General features: G+C 36.0%; 1 protein-coding gene across 1 annotated transcript in view; it reads left to right on the forward strand.

The window, feature by feature from the left end:
- Positions 1 to 13,729: 13,729 nt before the first annotated feature.
- SLITRK4 (SLIT and NTRK like family member 4) overlaps positions 13,730 to 13,770 on the forward strand; it is a 261,715-nt gene continuing 261,674 nt past the window's right edge. The window contains exon 1 of the mRNA XM_087748918.1: positions 13,730 to 13,737. The gene's annotated coding sequence lies outside the window, so the exon portion shown is untranslated. The remainder of the gene's footprint in view (positions 13,738 to 13,770) is intronic.

Genomic DNA, 13,770 nt, shown 5'->3' on the forward strand with positions numbered 1-13,770 from the left:
AAAAGGCAGCTTCAAGTGATAGACTTTGCTTACCTCAAACTTTCTGCTAAATCATGCTTTAAGTTCCCAATAGTATTCAGAGCTAAAATGGTTGGCAGAATTTGGTCTATTATTATTATTTCTAGTGAAATGTCCTTGAACTAAGCAAGTCTCTACAATTACCATCTGAAATTATATGAGTCTTTGTGGCATGTCAGTGTTTGAGTTGTTATTATAATGCTATTTATTCTCTAGATGTAATCCTTTTCTCATTTAAAAGGGTAAAAAACAAGTGGAGGAAACGAATCTCATTTGACTGATGTATAAGTAAAATCTGTCTGTTTAGCACTCTGAAATCTGACTTGTACCTGCTGTTATGTGCCAAGACAAGTGAGGGTGATGGGCAGCTCTGGGCTATCTTTTCTAACTCTCTCTAAAATGAAATTGAGTGGACTAAATGTTACAGCATCAAACCTTTCTCAGATTTGAATTTTGGCTTTTGTTGCTATTATATCCAGAACAATTAGTGCATTATTTATAAGTAACTGCTCATTTCAAACATGTTATACAGCATTGACACTTTATTCATGTGAATTCATATGCTGTTTTATTATGAAGATTTTAAACACCTCATTCTAGCGTCACTTTTATGCAATATAAATTTGGTGTTGTAGAGCGCAATTGCTTATTTTTCTTCTCTTTTCAACATAATTATTTGGCCCTTCTACTTTCCTATGCCTATCAAATGGGCTTTCTAATAGTAGTAATATGTGATACTCAGTTTATGGTGTATGATACATGAGTATAGAAGTACAAGAATGTGGAGTGCCAAATTCTTAAAGGAATCCTGGAGTCTGAATGTGAAGGAAACTGACTTTAGGCTTACTTGGAAAAACTGGCTTATAGTCTGGGTATAGACTGTGGGTTCTGCTTTATTCCCATTTAAGTTAAAGCTTTCACATTTTATTTCTGTGTAATCAGGCCTGTAGGATTTTATGTGCTGGAGACTTCTCCATTTTATTATTCATATCTGCTAATGCTCACAAAGGAAAAAGCAGAGAGGGGATAGCTGGCAAGAAACGTACGTAGCTTAAGTGGGTGTTGCTAGAAGTCCTGCTGTTTCTCTTTGCCTCTTGTAGAGGTTACTAACAGCTGGGGTATATTATAGTTTCACAATTTTTTGCTAGGTATTTCTGAAGAAAAACCTTCAATAATAAAATTTTCATAATAAAATTTTTCATAAAAAATGTTTTAGACATAGTTGAAGTTTATGGATTATAAATGTACAAGCTAGGAAAAACCTTCCATTGTATCAAAATATTCCAGCTCTTCAAAATTGTGGCTTTGATTTAATTTGCTTGCTCTTTGGTAATGTCCTCTGGCAGGATGCCTGTCTGGCCAATATCTATCTATCTTATGAACTGAGAAAGGCTGATCCGACGTTAAATTATACACCCAGGTCTTAATGGATTTAAACTTAATTCTGGTTTTACTTTTGGGATTGCAAAATTTTCATTCTAATTTGGAAGAGACTTTCTCTAAAAATTACTGTTTAAATTAATTTAAAATGTTTGTAGAAAACTCTTGTCAGAAAATAGTATTTTCTAAACGTTGTAAGCAGAATTTAGATTTGTTTTTTGTAGTCAGATATTGTTAAATTATTCAGAGTGATAGCTTCAAATCGAAATAAACCTTCTCGTTCATGATTCTTCAGTAACAAGTTTGATGTGTGCTACTCAGCCAGTTTTTTACTTGGATTTATTCCACTAGATGCAATTTGTTTAATCTAAATGTGATATAATATTGATTATACCTGTAAACGTGTCCAGGAAAGAAAATGGGTATGTTCAGCAAGAATTACCTTCCATAAAACTGTGTTGAAGGGTGTTAATTATATTTTAGCTGAGAACTAATTCTAATTATTTTCTAGGGTTTTTCCAAAAACATCCTTTTTTTTTCAAGGAATAAAGGTTTGCTTGCACTTTTCAGGTTTTTGGGGAAACATCTATATTTCTAAACATATTTAATTTTTTGTGACTCAATACATTTTACATCGTTTTCTTATTTTCAACACCAATTCCTTTGTTAGTAACTTACCTTTTGGGAAGAATTTATAAGAGAAAAAATAAAACATTATTTTACAAGTGGAATATCCAGAGATGGTATTTCATCTTAAGTCTGACTACTTTAACTTAGCTTTGATCCTAATGTGCTACTGTAAGTGTAATTTTATGTCTAAACAGAAATGAGCTTAACTGTGATTCAGGTTACGAATATATTCTTCTCGAGTGTACTCAATGTAATTCAGTATATCATTTACTTTACAATGACAATTTAATAAGGGACTTTTCTGATAGACTGAACATGTAGTCCCCAGGTAGTTCATGATTACAAATGTTATCTATTTCTACTCTGCCAATAAAAGATAAATATTATGCATGTATTATTTTAAACTAGAAACCATATTTAGGATGCATATTGACTCGGAGAATCTCTGTAGGCCTAACACAAAAACTTACTGTGACAGTATTTCTCCTTTTATGCTAGAAGGGTAAAGCCATGCCATATAGTTTGTGTCTGCATTGTGAATGTGTAAATTATTTTAATTCTATGATGTAGGAGTGTGTCATATGCTTCTCTAGTGTTTGTTTCCCTTTTGGATAGCAGTTTGTTACTTCTGTGATTATTATCAGTCAATACCAAGAACATAGCTTTGAAACTTGGGTAAACGATGGTTTCATATTTCGCACAGACTCATAATAATGACTTATGTCCTCAAGTAGCATTGCAGTCGGCCTGCGGATTCATGTCCTATATATTGTCGCATCATTTACTGAAGTCAAAAGAAACCAATACCAAAATAAACTATAGATTTTTATAGGTGTGTAATCAGTACTGTGGATATCTGGAGGCATGGGGTACCGGTGTCACTGAACAGCCAGCTGCCCACAGCTTCTGATGGCCTGCATGTCCTTCAGCATGGGATTGTAGCTGAATGGAATAGATGTGTCTGAAATACAAACCACAACAGTGACTGGGTGTTAATGCATTTTAGAGAGGCCTAATTCCTTGTTGTAAGGCTTTTGTTATCCACTTTCTGAATAGTTTGCAACATATCTTGCAAGGGAGGATTGTCTGTATGCAGTGTGGAGTGAGCAGCCAGCATGAATATTTTAAAAAATACCTCTGCTGGTCCAGCGCCCTTCTGAAATATTTTAGAAAAGGTGGCAACCTTATTGCATTTTTTTATAATGCGCATCTCAAGTCAGATTCATATATTATTCATTCTTTGGTTTTTGCTCTATCATTTTTCCTGTTTTGCCATCAGCAAATGTTTACTGAAACAGGTATAGCTGATCAAAGATATTTGGGATTCAGTTGATTCTGAGTATTAGCACCTTCCTAACTTCTTGTGGATGGAGAATTGTGTTCTTTTCCCATTACTGTAAGATAAGTGTGTCCCTGTTGATGATTAGTTTGAAGATTTGAAAGAAATCTAATAACCTTTCTTTTTTATTTCTGTTTTCTTTTCTTTCCTCTATGAATTCTCAGCATCAATTAAGGGTTTGGGTCATATGTTTGAAAACAAGTCTTATCTGCAGAACAAGCACAACATGATACTAGCATGCAAGCCTCTCCGTGGTACCTTGCCAGGATGAAGGGGAAGGGGTCCTGGCTCCAGTTTTGGTTATCTTAGATTCACTATGGGCTCTGGCTTCCTTTCATTGACTAGTTTACCAGTTAAGCCCTGATACCACACAGTGGTAAATGGACCAAAATTACCTATAAGGGTGTAGTTGCCTTGCATCATCACCCATAGTGTTGACTGTGGTCTTCCATATCTTATAGGTTGGTTCTGTCACTGCCTTAGTGACAGTTTTGTGATAACAAGATATCTGAAGACTGAAATAGCTCAAATTGTTTCAAGCAAGCACTCTGGTTAATCACAGATTTCATAATGTATTAAACATTCATTGCTTCCATTTCATTTGCTGGTGTATTCTACTCAGTTAACAAGCATCCTGCTGAATCTTTTTTTTTTTTCCCCCAGGGACATATTGAATCATGCAAGAACAGAGGAAATGTTTTATTTTGTGGAACTGAGATGGTACAATTGGATCGTTTCTTTTAGAAGTCAGATTTATATATGTATCTGTCAGAATTCTAAATATATCTGTTTATATAGACATATGAGATGACAGCCTTTTGGGGAGTGAACATTAATCAAGCATGAGACAAAACCAGTTTGAGACAAGAATACTAAAAGATCCAAGGCTACTCTGTCAGGGTCCCCTCTCCAATGCCCCTGCCTCCCTGATGGTTGCATTGAGTGCAACAGAAATGTGACAAAACAACTCAGTTCTCTGTGGGTTTGGAAGAATCTGAGATAAGTTACATTTCCTGTGTTTATTAAATTATTTCTGTTTTATGTTATTAAATCCTTAATTTATTTGTGTCTATTTATATCCATGTAACTAAACAATTATCCAGGGAAATGTAAGTAACTGCTTCAGACATTAAGTTCACATTTAAAATGAATTTTTTTTCCTGGTTGTTATTAACTGCCTACAAGAAAGTTTGAGGGGCTTCTTAATTCTGACTTTAGTATAGACTGGGATAGCATTATGAAGTTTTATGAATAATGATATCAAGCTAATAGAAATCAATTAAGTTTTCATATGGAGAGGATAAGTGATGCCTCTTGATTCCTGGCATTTTAGAGGAAGATTACACAATCTTCATCTGGGTGAATTTCAAGACATTAATTCTGCCTAGGATTTGGTATGTTTATAAAAGCATGCAGCAAAATTTAGCTTCAAGATTCATTTTCCTTTTAAAAGAAGTAGCTCTGAGGCTGAAAAATAAGCAGTACATAGTTGTTGTTGTTTCTTTTTTCAGACAGATGGCATTTATACTTAGCTGTACCAAAACCTGAATCATGTCTCTTCTGAGAAGATGATGGCCATTTCACTTAACTTTTCAAGTATTAGTCTTCCTCATGGTTTGAAATAAAGGTAGTTGAACTTGTCTTTTAAAATATATATCCAAACATGTTGATTCTTCATATTTTTAAGTGAAGGAAAAGAAAGATACCAGAATTACTAGCAACACAGTATTTCTTAAAACTTCCTGATGTACAGATACTTCTGAAATAGTATTCTTGAGTTGCCATGGAGGAAGGATTGGTCAGGAACAATAGGCTTTAGAGAATAGATTTGATCTCAACACTTCTGTACTTTTTTGTACAAAGTATTTCTGTGTTTGATTTATGGTTCTTTCCTTCCTTAGTAAAATCTCTTAGCAGGCTTTTTGGATCATTTAATCTTTTGGCTTTACTCCAAATAATAGGTTTAAGGTAGTTAGGGGATGAAAAAAGTGATCTGGTTCTTGAGCACACAGGAAATAACCAATGGAGATCATGCTCTTTAGCAGGTGTTAAATTCGAGTTTAATGCTTTTCACCACCATGGGGAATGATGCAAGATGTCCATTTCTATTCTGACTTGAAATACTGAGGAACTAGAGGAATCGAGATCCCTGTTTGTCTCCTATTTGTTGTTACTTAACATGTTGCTGTCCTTGGCAAAAAAAATGTCATGATATGTCCATCTCTCGTAAGCCAGCATAAGAGGTGTTTTGATCTCTCATAACCTGTTCACAATATTCCAGTCAGCAGTACATGCCACTCTGAGCTTATCCCTATACAAATCCAATACCCAAAACTATTTAGAGAGTGTGAATTCTGTCTCTAAGTAAATCTGCTGGGGAGGTAAAAACACTATGTGTTTTAACTCAGTCACACAGTGTGGGTTTCAAATGATGAAGAGGAACCAGCTTCTATTGTTCAAAAGTTCTGCAAGACTGCTGGGGCGCCAGTGGGGAAGTTTTCATGGCTAAACCCCAGTCGGCAGCTAAGCACCACCCAGCTGCTCACTCGCTCCTCCCCACTGGGATGGGCGAGAGCATCAGAAGAGTAAAAGTGAGAAAGCTCATGGCTTGGGATAAGGACAGTTTAATAGGTAAGGCAAAAGCCGCATGCACAAGCAAAGCAAAACAAGGAATTTATTCACTCCTTCCCATTGGCAGGCAGATGTTCAGTCATCTCCAGGAAAGCAGGGCTTCCCAAGTAACCACTATGTGTGATGAAGACAAATGCCGTAACTCTGAATGTCCCCCCCTTCCTCCTTCTTCCCCCAAGTTTATATGCTGAGCATGATGGTATATAGTGTGGAATATCCCTTGAGTCAGTTGGGGTCAGCTGTCCCAGCTGTGTCCCCTCCCAACTTCTTGTGCACCCCCAGCCTCCTCGCTGGTGGGGTGGGGTGAGAAGCAGGCCTTAACTCTGTGTAAGGGTTGCTCAGCAATAACAAAAACATCTCTGTATTATCGACGCTGTTTCTATCACAAATCCAAAACAGCGCAATACTAGCTACTATGAAGAAAATTAACTCCATCCCAGCTAAAACCAGCACAGAAGTACAGGCTAAAGTGCAGAGAACACCCCTTTCTTGTGTTCTATTTACAGACTCAGCAAAAACTCGAGAGTCTCTCAGTCCTCAGAGGCTATTAGAGCCCTTTCCATTTCTATGGGTAGAAGGCTATCAAGGAGATGAATAAAGGTATGAATAGAACCAAGCATGTTTCTGGTCTAGGATGCTTTGACCCTTCACAATCTCTGTTTGTCTAAGTAGCCATGGCCATACAAAATACTCTCCTAACAGCATTTGACCAAATTTTTACCTTCTATTTCAGAATCATACCTGTCTATTGTAATGCAGGTACTAACAACCTTTGCACTTGGTTACTGTCATTCATTGTATTCAGGAAAGAAATCATAACCTGTGGGGAAAAAGCATAGTGGTTACAAAGTCAGATATCCTGATACAACACAGGTGAGTGGAATTATAAAACTGCAAGTTGTAGTCTTTGCCCTCGCTGCTTATTGAGTATAGTGGGCAGCTCAAGCCGATTGGGAAAAACTTTGAAAACAAGTCCATACAAAATTTGCTTTTTGAAGAATCTAGTTTTCCCCGAAAAGCAATTTCAACTGACAGTTTTCAACTACGTGTATACAGTGCCAAGCAGTGGCATTCATGCTAACTAGCTGAGCAGCTGATTCCTTGAGACATGGAGATTACTTGACTTGCAGGGGGCGGGGTGGGGGTGGGGGGGAAGTCACAGTACAGAATTTCCTTATGGGGCAGACTGACTGGCTACAAAGATGTGTAATCTAAGGGTTAAGCTAAAAATGCAAAACAACAAAAAATTATCAAGGCAACCAAAAAAAAAAAATTACAGACCTTCCACTGCTTCTGTTCAAACCTTACACTCTCAGCCTTTCACCTATTTCAATGGCTTCCAGTATCTCTGATTGTCTCAGGGTATGTATTACTGGAATACTTATTTCTGACTTCTGGTACTTTTAGTATTTCATTTTACTACTGTATTTTTACATGTATTTGTCTGCCATTGCCAAAAGTAAATACTTAATACCTGTCTCAAATTATATTTCTCTTAGTAACTGTTTAACAATTTTATATCAACTACGAGCCAGATGAATAAATAATCTCACTGCTCCCACATCCGGTGCAATTAAAGCAAGCCACTTACTTCTATCTGCAAACAAAAATATAGATATCTTTTATGATTAAAACAAAAATACCTGTAGGCTGTTAGATGCCATGGAGTTAATGACAGTCTGTTAAGAGACTGCAGATACCTTAGAGTTTACTTTTATCAGGGCCTCATATTGATAGACTTATGTCTCTCAAATGTTCAACCTCTTTCCTCATTCCCAGTATTTTTATAAGCTTTCCCAATAAACATGTTTACAGTGCAAGCTGATGTCTACCCTGCAAAATTACAAAACAATAATAAGAGATAACAGCAGGGAGTGATTTATCTAATCAATAAAATAAAGAATGACCATATGCTTCATGCAGGGTCAGAGGCAATGCTTGGCAAGTAACTTTGCCTTGCAATGAATTCCACAAGATTCCTAGGATTTCTTATTCTTATTACAATGGAATAAATCACATCCTCAGCTTTCTCTTACTCTGAATGGTTACTGCTGCTTCAAGTATCTATACAATTTGCCTTCCATAACCAAAGCTTGTTTCCATCAATCAGTGATAATGACGCCACTGGGAAGTGAATGTAGTTTTTAGGAGACGCACACTTGATGCATAGCAAAGAGGACAATTGTGTCAGCTTAGGCTGTTTTCATACTCTTAAATTTTTTAACAGCAGACTACCAGTCCTGTCTAAATTACTTATAGTTCTGTACTTTCTTCCTATCAATGGTTTTGGTTGTCCTCCACAGCACATCAACTTATAACCTCAAAGAGCAAGTTGCCTGCTGTCTTTCCACACTGTCCCGTTCCTCTTGCCCACAAATTATTGAGGTGTGGTAAGTGATTGAGGCTGCAGCAGCTACAAACTCATTCAATTAAATTTAAGGTTTATTGTTAAAATAGTAATTTAGTAATTTTTGATTTTTTGTAAAGTTTTTGTCATGTTTTTGTTTTCAAAACAAAATGTGTAATCACTTCTTTCTCGTTTAGTAGCTTTGCAGGGGGGAAATAAAGAGGGTAAAAAAATCAACTAAAAATTTAGAGAATTTGTAAGTTTTTCTATTTTCTTCTGAAAATTAATATTTTTTATGAAGAATTCATATGATATTCCCAATGGGGAAAAAGCAGTAATAAAAAAGAGAAAATAGAATGTGTGTACAGCAATGAAACTGGAAAAAAAAAAGTGGTTTCCTGGGGTAGAGGGAATCTTACACCTATTAAACCCCACAACCCCCACTCCAGAAAAATCTTGTATAAAAACAGAGAGACTAGTTTCAAGCGGTTTTTCTACAACAGTACTTTTATGGGAGCACTTGTTCTGGATTTACTTTCTGACAGTTATTGTGCCCCTATAATCTCTACCTAGTGAAGGGTAGAGCCATGAATGGGACACAGGTCTTCTCAGGTGGAAGGCAGCAAAGAAAGAGTCCATATTTTTTCATCCTGCAAATGCTGCTTTGAACAAGGTTCTTAACGTGCTAAGTGTTGATCTGAGCAAAATTAAAATTGAGTTACTTTTAAATGCTGCTAGCTAAACATGCATTGCCTCTGTGCCTAAATAAGCTATAGTTATTCCTATTTATGCAAGCTGCCTTTTGCTGAGGTGCAAATTATCATGTGGGTGAGCTCATGCAGTGTTGTTTTTCGGATGGAACTGACACTATTGGTATGAGGAACACAGTCTTGCTTTCTAGTGCCTCTTGCCTGTTTGCTGTCTCCTGTCTCTTAAGCCATTTAAGGCTTTTAAAGAGTTTCTTTGTAACACTGCCAAAGGCAGTGCTTGCATGGATTGTCTGCATTATAATTGCCAGTCACAGAAAGCTAAAGCTGTTTGGGCTACTGTTCTCTGGCACTTTACGTTTTAATTTCATTTTTTTAACTGCTTTGTTGCATGCGTGAATAGTAATGAGGCAAAGGAATTTCTAAATATTGGAGTGGTTTCGTGGCCTATCATTTTTTTTTTTTTGGTAGTGGTGGTCTGGATTCCACTTAGTGTCTCACTGGAGTGGAACTATGTACATGTTCTGTGATAGCACAAGACTAAGGAATTTCATGGCTCACGGGGCAGAACAAGCAATGAGTACACTTAAAAATCTTATGGGTTTTGTCTAAGTTCTAAAGATCTTATTTCATAAGACCACGTAAAATATGCAAGTTAGGTGGGGTCTGATTTTGTCATATCTCTGAAAATACATTACCCGGCAGTCATGAGAATTCTGTTTGTTTGTTGCAGCAAATACATGATCTGTCTGGAAATGGTTTGCTTTGTAACCCTTCTGTAAAGATGTCTATTTCCCTGTCCCCATCTTTTAAAATTAATTTGGCTGCTCCCCTTTTTATTAAATAGTCTTCCATCTTTACATACATGGCATTTATATAGTGAATACATATTTTAATACCAGAGTTGGGAAAAAATGCTTTTAAAGCATTTTAGTGACCACAGAATTTTGTGTTTGACACCATTCAAGATTTCTGCTGAAAGCTGAGCCTCCTTGTAATTGAAAGCTTGTACATTCTGGCTGGGAAGTAGAGGGTAGCTACTAGACATATTGTTTTCTTGTTCAGATTTTTGTACAGAAGCTAAATTGCTTAAACAACATGAGTCAACTGGACTTTTGGCAGCTGCAGTGGACAGTTATTTCACTCTTATTTGATGTGTACCTTCTTCCATTTCATTAGTAAATATCTGTTACTACAAATTTAGTTCCAGATTTTGGTTCATGTGTGGACAGTTAGTGGTGATGTATATGTGGAGACAGGTGCTGATTAACTCAAGGTATGTGTGGTTCAGAGAAATAACATTGTTTCCATTAAATACACTAATTTAAATCTGTAGCTGGCTCTTCTGGATTGATGTTGCTATTTAGGTGAAACCTTTGGTATGGCATTCACATTCCTTCCTGTAAATAACGCATTCTTCTGCCTTGCAAATTCCTCTTTAATTTAGATCAAGCTTGACCAGCTGTTAAAAGCAGGAAGAGCAGCCAACCCCAACTTGGTGGCTGTCTGCAGGAATAGGTCAATGAACTTCATGGACTTCTCCAAGGTTAAATGTGGATTTTATTTTCATATGAATTCTGTGCAGTCAGTGCCTATTGTCATGTGACAATCATCATGAAGTAATAAACCAGGGTTGCTACATAGGCTTATTCACTTATGATTAGTGTCATAGATCCGGCAGGCTGTATTTTCAAAGAACTAGAGCAGCAGTACAATGTTAACTGGATTATTTTAACCACTGAGTGATTTGTGTCCCCACAGTCTAGTCTTGGCTAAAAATATTTATCTAAAATATTCCTTCTATTGTCAACATTTAGTTGTGCAAAGTTTGACAAAACCCAGAATGAATCAATGTAATAGATGTCTATCAAAAATAGACTTCAGGAAAAATGCATGCATCAGTAACATTTAATTTTACCAGGAGCAGGAGATCTATTTTTTATGCAACATATCTAAATGAAGAATCCTCTGTGATAAGAAAGAAAGCATAAACGAGTATGTCATTCTGTACACATTCCTTTGCAACTAAGTGCTATGTAATTCTTAGCTTAAAGTTTGGTCCTTTTTAATTCTATCATTAAATTTTTATCAGATTGAAAGAAAAAGAAATTCCAGCACCACAAATATAAATATATTGCACATTGGTGCAATGAGATGATGAGAAAGGCTATCGTTTCTGAAAGCTATTTTCCAATTGCATGTATCAAATTCATTGCGGGGAAATTAAACTGTAGAAGCAGTTTTTGAGAGTAGATTGTTGTCATAGTTCCTTTGTAGTGTATTTGTTGCAAGAGCTGAAGGCCCAGTTTGAATACAGGTTAGCAGGGAGAGAAGGAATGGCACCTTCTTTGGTACTGAGTATCCTGCAATTTGGATACTCAATGATATGTTTTGTATGATGAGAGTTTAGCTGTTATTTTGGAAGATTCATTCTGCTGTTCTAAGAGAGTAAACTGCAGATCTCCATCATTGTTAGGTGCTGATTTTTCTCAGTTGTATCCTGTGAAACATGATGATGATACCAGAGCCCTTTTCTAGAGGCCACAGTAAAATAAGCAACCATAGATTACCTACCAGGTAGAAGATTAATGTAGGTTGAGAGCAGTACAGAAATGAGCAATATTATTCTGTATGCAGTGTCAAGTACAGCAATCTATATTCCATGTTTCTTGTCTTTTAAATTGTGGTGAACATACAAGTTGCTGCTTATTCACTTGGGTAATAAGGATCTTTAACAGAATGTCTGGGATTTAAATACTGTACTGTTCTGTATCAGAACAGAGATCTTTCCTTGGCATGGAGAAACTAGTGGCTTCCAGCTTTCAGAGACCTAATTATTGGCATACTGAGGCAGTTCCTCTTTTGTATCTTAATTTCTTTAATTCACTGTTTAAAATAGTTAAATAGCTATTGTGCTAGAGAGCAGCAGAGAAGCACTGATTTTATAGCTTAGTGGTTATAGTATTCATTTGGGCTATGGAAAACCTCTGTTTGTCTCTGCTGCAATTAATATTTATTCATATAAAGTCAAATCAGTCCAGTAGAAGAGATCGAGAGGGACTATTCCCAAAGCAGCCAATGGCTCATGGAGTAAAACCTGCCTGGCGAATGCAAGGCTAAGCAGGGCTGGGATCTGAATGTGGCTCTCCTACTGTTTAGGTGAGTCCTTTTATCAAAAGTTTAGTGGCTATTGCAGGGCTACTGCCTCTGCAGTTTTGATGACCATCTGTAAAAATCAGAAGTATTTCTCAGTGAAGTTGTTAACAAAGCTATTTTGTTCATAAGAAGAAAATCACTTTTGGCAAATTAGTGCTTTCCAGTTAGTAACATTACATTAAAAAAAAAAATCCAACTTTTATTTTTTTACTTGAAATCAGTAAAGTTTTATAAGGTTTTCTGGGCAGACACCAAGCTGATATGTGATGAATATTTGAACCAGGGAAGATGTGAGTGCTTATTGGATTTATTCAGGGAGATGTGCAAAATCTTCACTGGGATTGTTCTGTTAAAGATGATATACTTGAGAATTGTGTCACAAAATGTGAAACTCAGTGTTATTCCATCCTAAGGGGTCAGCTGAAAAATTGCAAAGTCACAATCCAGCTCTGCAAATATCCATTTTCTGAAGATAGGCGACATGAACATTTTGTTTCAATGAGAGAGAAGATTATATTTAGCATAAGTGATTATTGCACCCAAAACAATCGTTAGTGCTGACAATACTGTCAATCTGGTGCATGAATCATCAGAGCATTAAACACATTTAAAACTCCACCAAAACCAAACCTGCTAAGATTGCCCAGTGATGGATTAATTGTCATTCTGTAACCTTAATAAAGCTGTGAAATTATCTCCCTTTTTATTGTAGCCCCTCTTTTCTTTTAATTTGTTTTATATTTTCTGCCACAGTGTTGGATATATTAATAAATAAAATTATAAAACTATAAAAAGAAATGTGTAAATTAAATACATAAATGTGCCAAGAGTTGCAACCTGACATGGTAATAATTCATTTAATAATTTGTACTTTGGCAATAATGAAATTCATAAATAGTCAGGAATAGCAGCACTAAAATACGCCAGAAAAAATGATGCTGATGTTATCAAGTGTTTAAAGTTCTGATTGTCAGCTCCAGGGGAGAAACGGTTCTTGTAGCTGAGGAAGACCAGGTAAATAGCAAATCAATATATTTTGGAAATTATCTTTGTAACCTTTAAATGAAGTAATAAAATGTACTTACAGGGAGAATGATGAGTCTCAGATCAAGTGCCTGACAACTGAACGCATATGAAAATTAATATACTTTGAATACAGATTAGTTCAGTTTTCGTAGCTGAATTTTTGTCAAACCCTAAATTCCAGTATATGCTTATGACACAAATTTTAAGGTTCCTCAGTTTGAGAAGTATATCTTGATGTTGAAAGCACTCAAAAAGTTGAGGTTCCTCTTCACTTCAGTTTTCCACTTTACTTGAATTATGTATATGACACTGGGTTTTTTGTTTTTGTTGTGTATATTTTCTTGATGAATATCCAGAACACTAAGAATTTGCAGATTTCCTACTGTATTGTTAGAGACAAGTTCTTTGTTGTTTATTTCAGAAATTTTTACAGCAATGTGGATGAAGATACTCAGAAGACATTACATGCAACATTTCTGGCAGGAGAGTCCAGAACTGGATCTGTAAGTTGTGTTTCTTTCTAAACAGTCAAATTA

Source organism: Nipponia nippon, unplaced genomic scaffold (genome assembly GCF_047370975.1).
Source record: "Nipponia nippon isolate SJK-2023a ecotype South Korea unplaced genomic scaffold, ASM4737097v1 scaffold_12, whole genome shotgun sequence".
NCBI lineage: Eukaryota > Metazoa > Chordata > Aves > Pelecaniformes > Threskiornithidae > Nipponia > Nipponia nippon.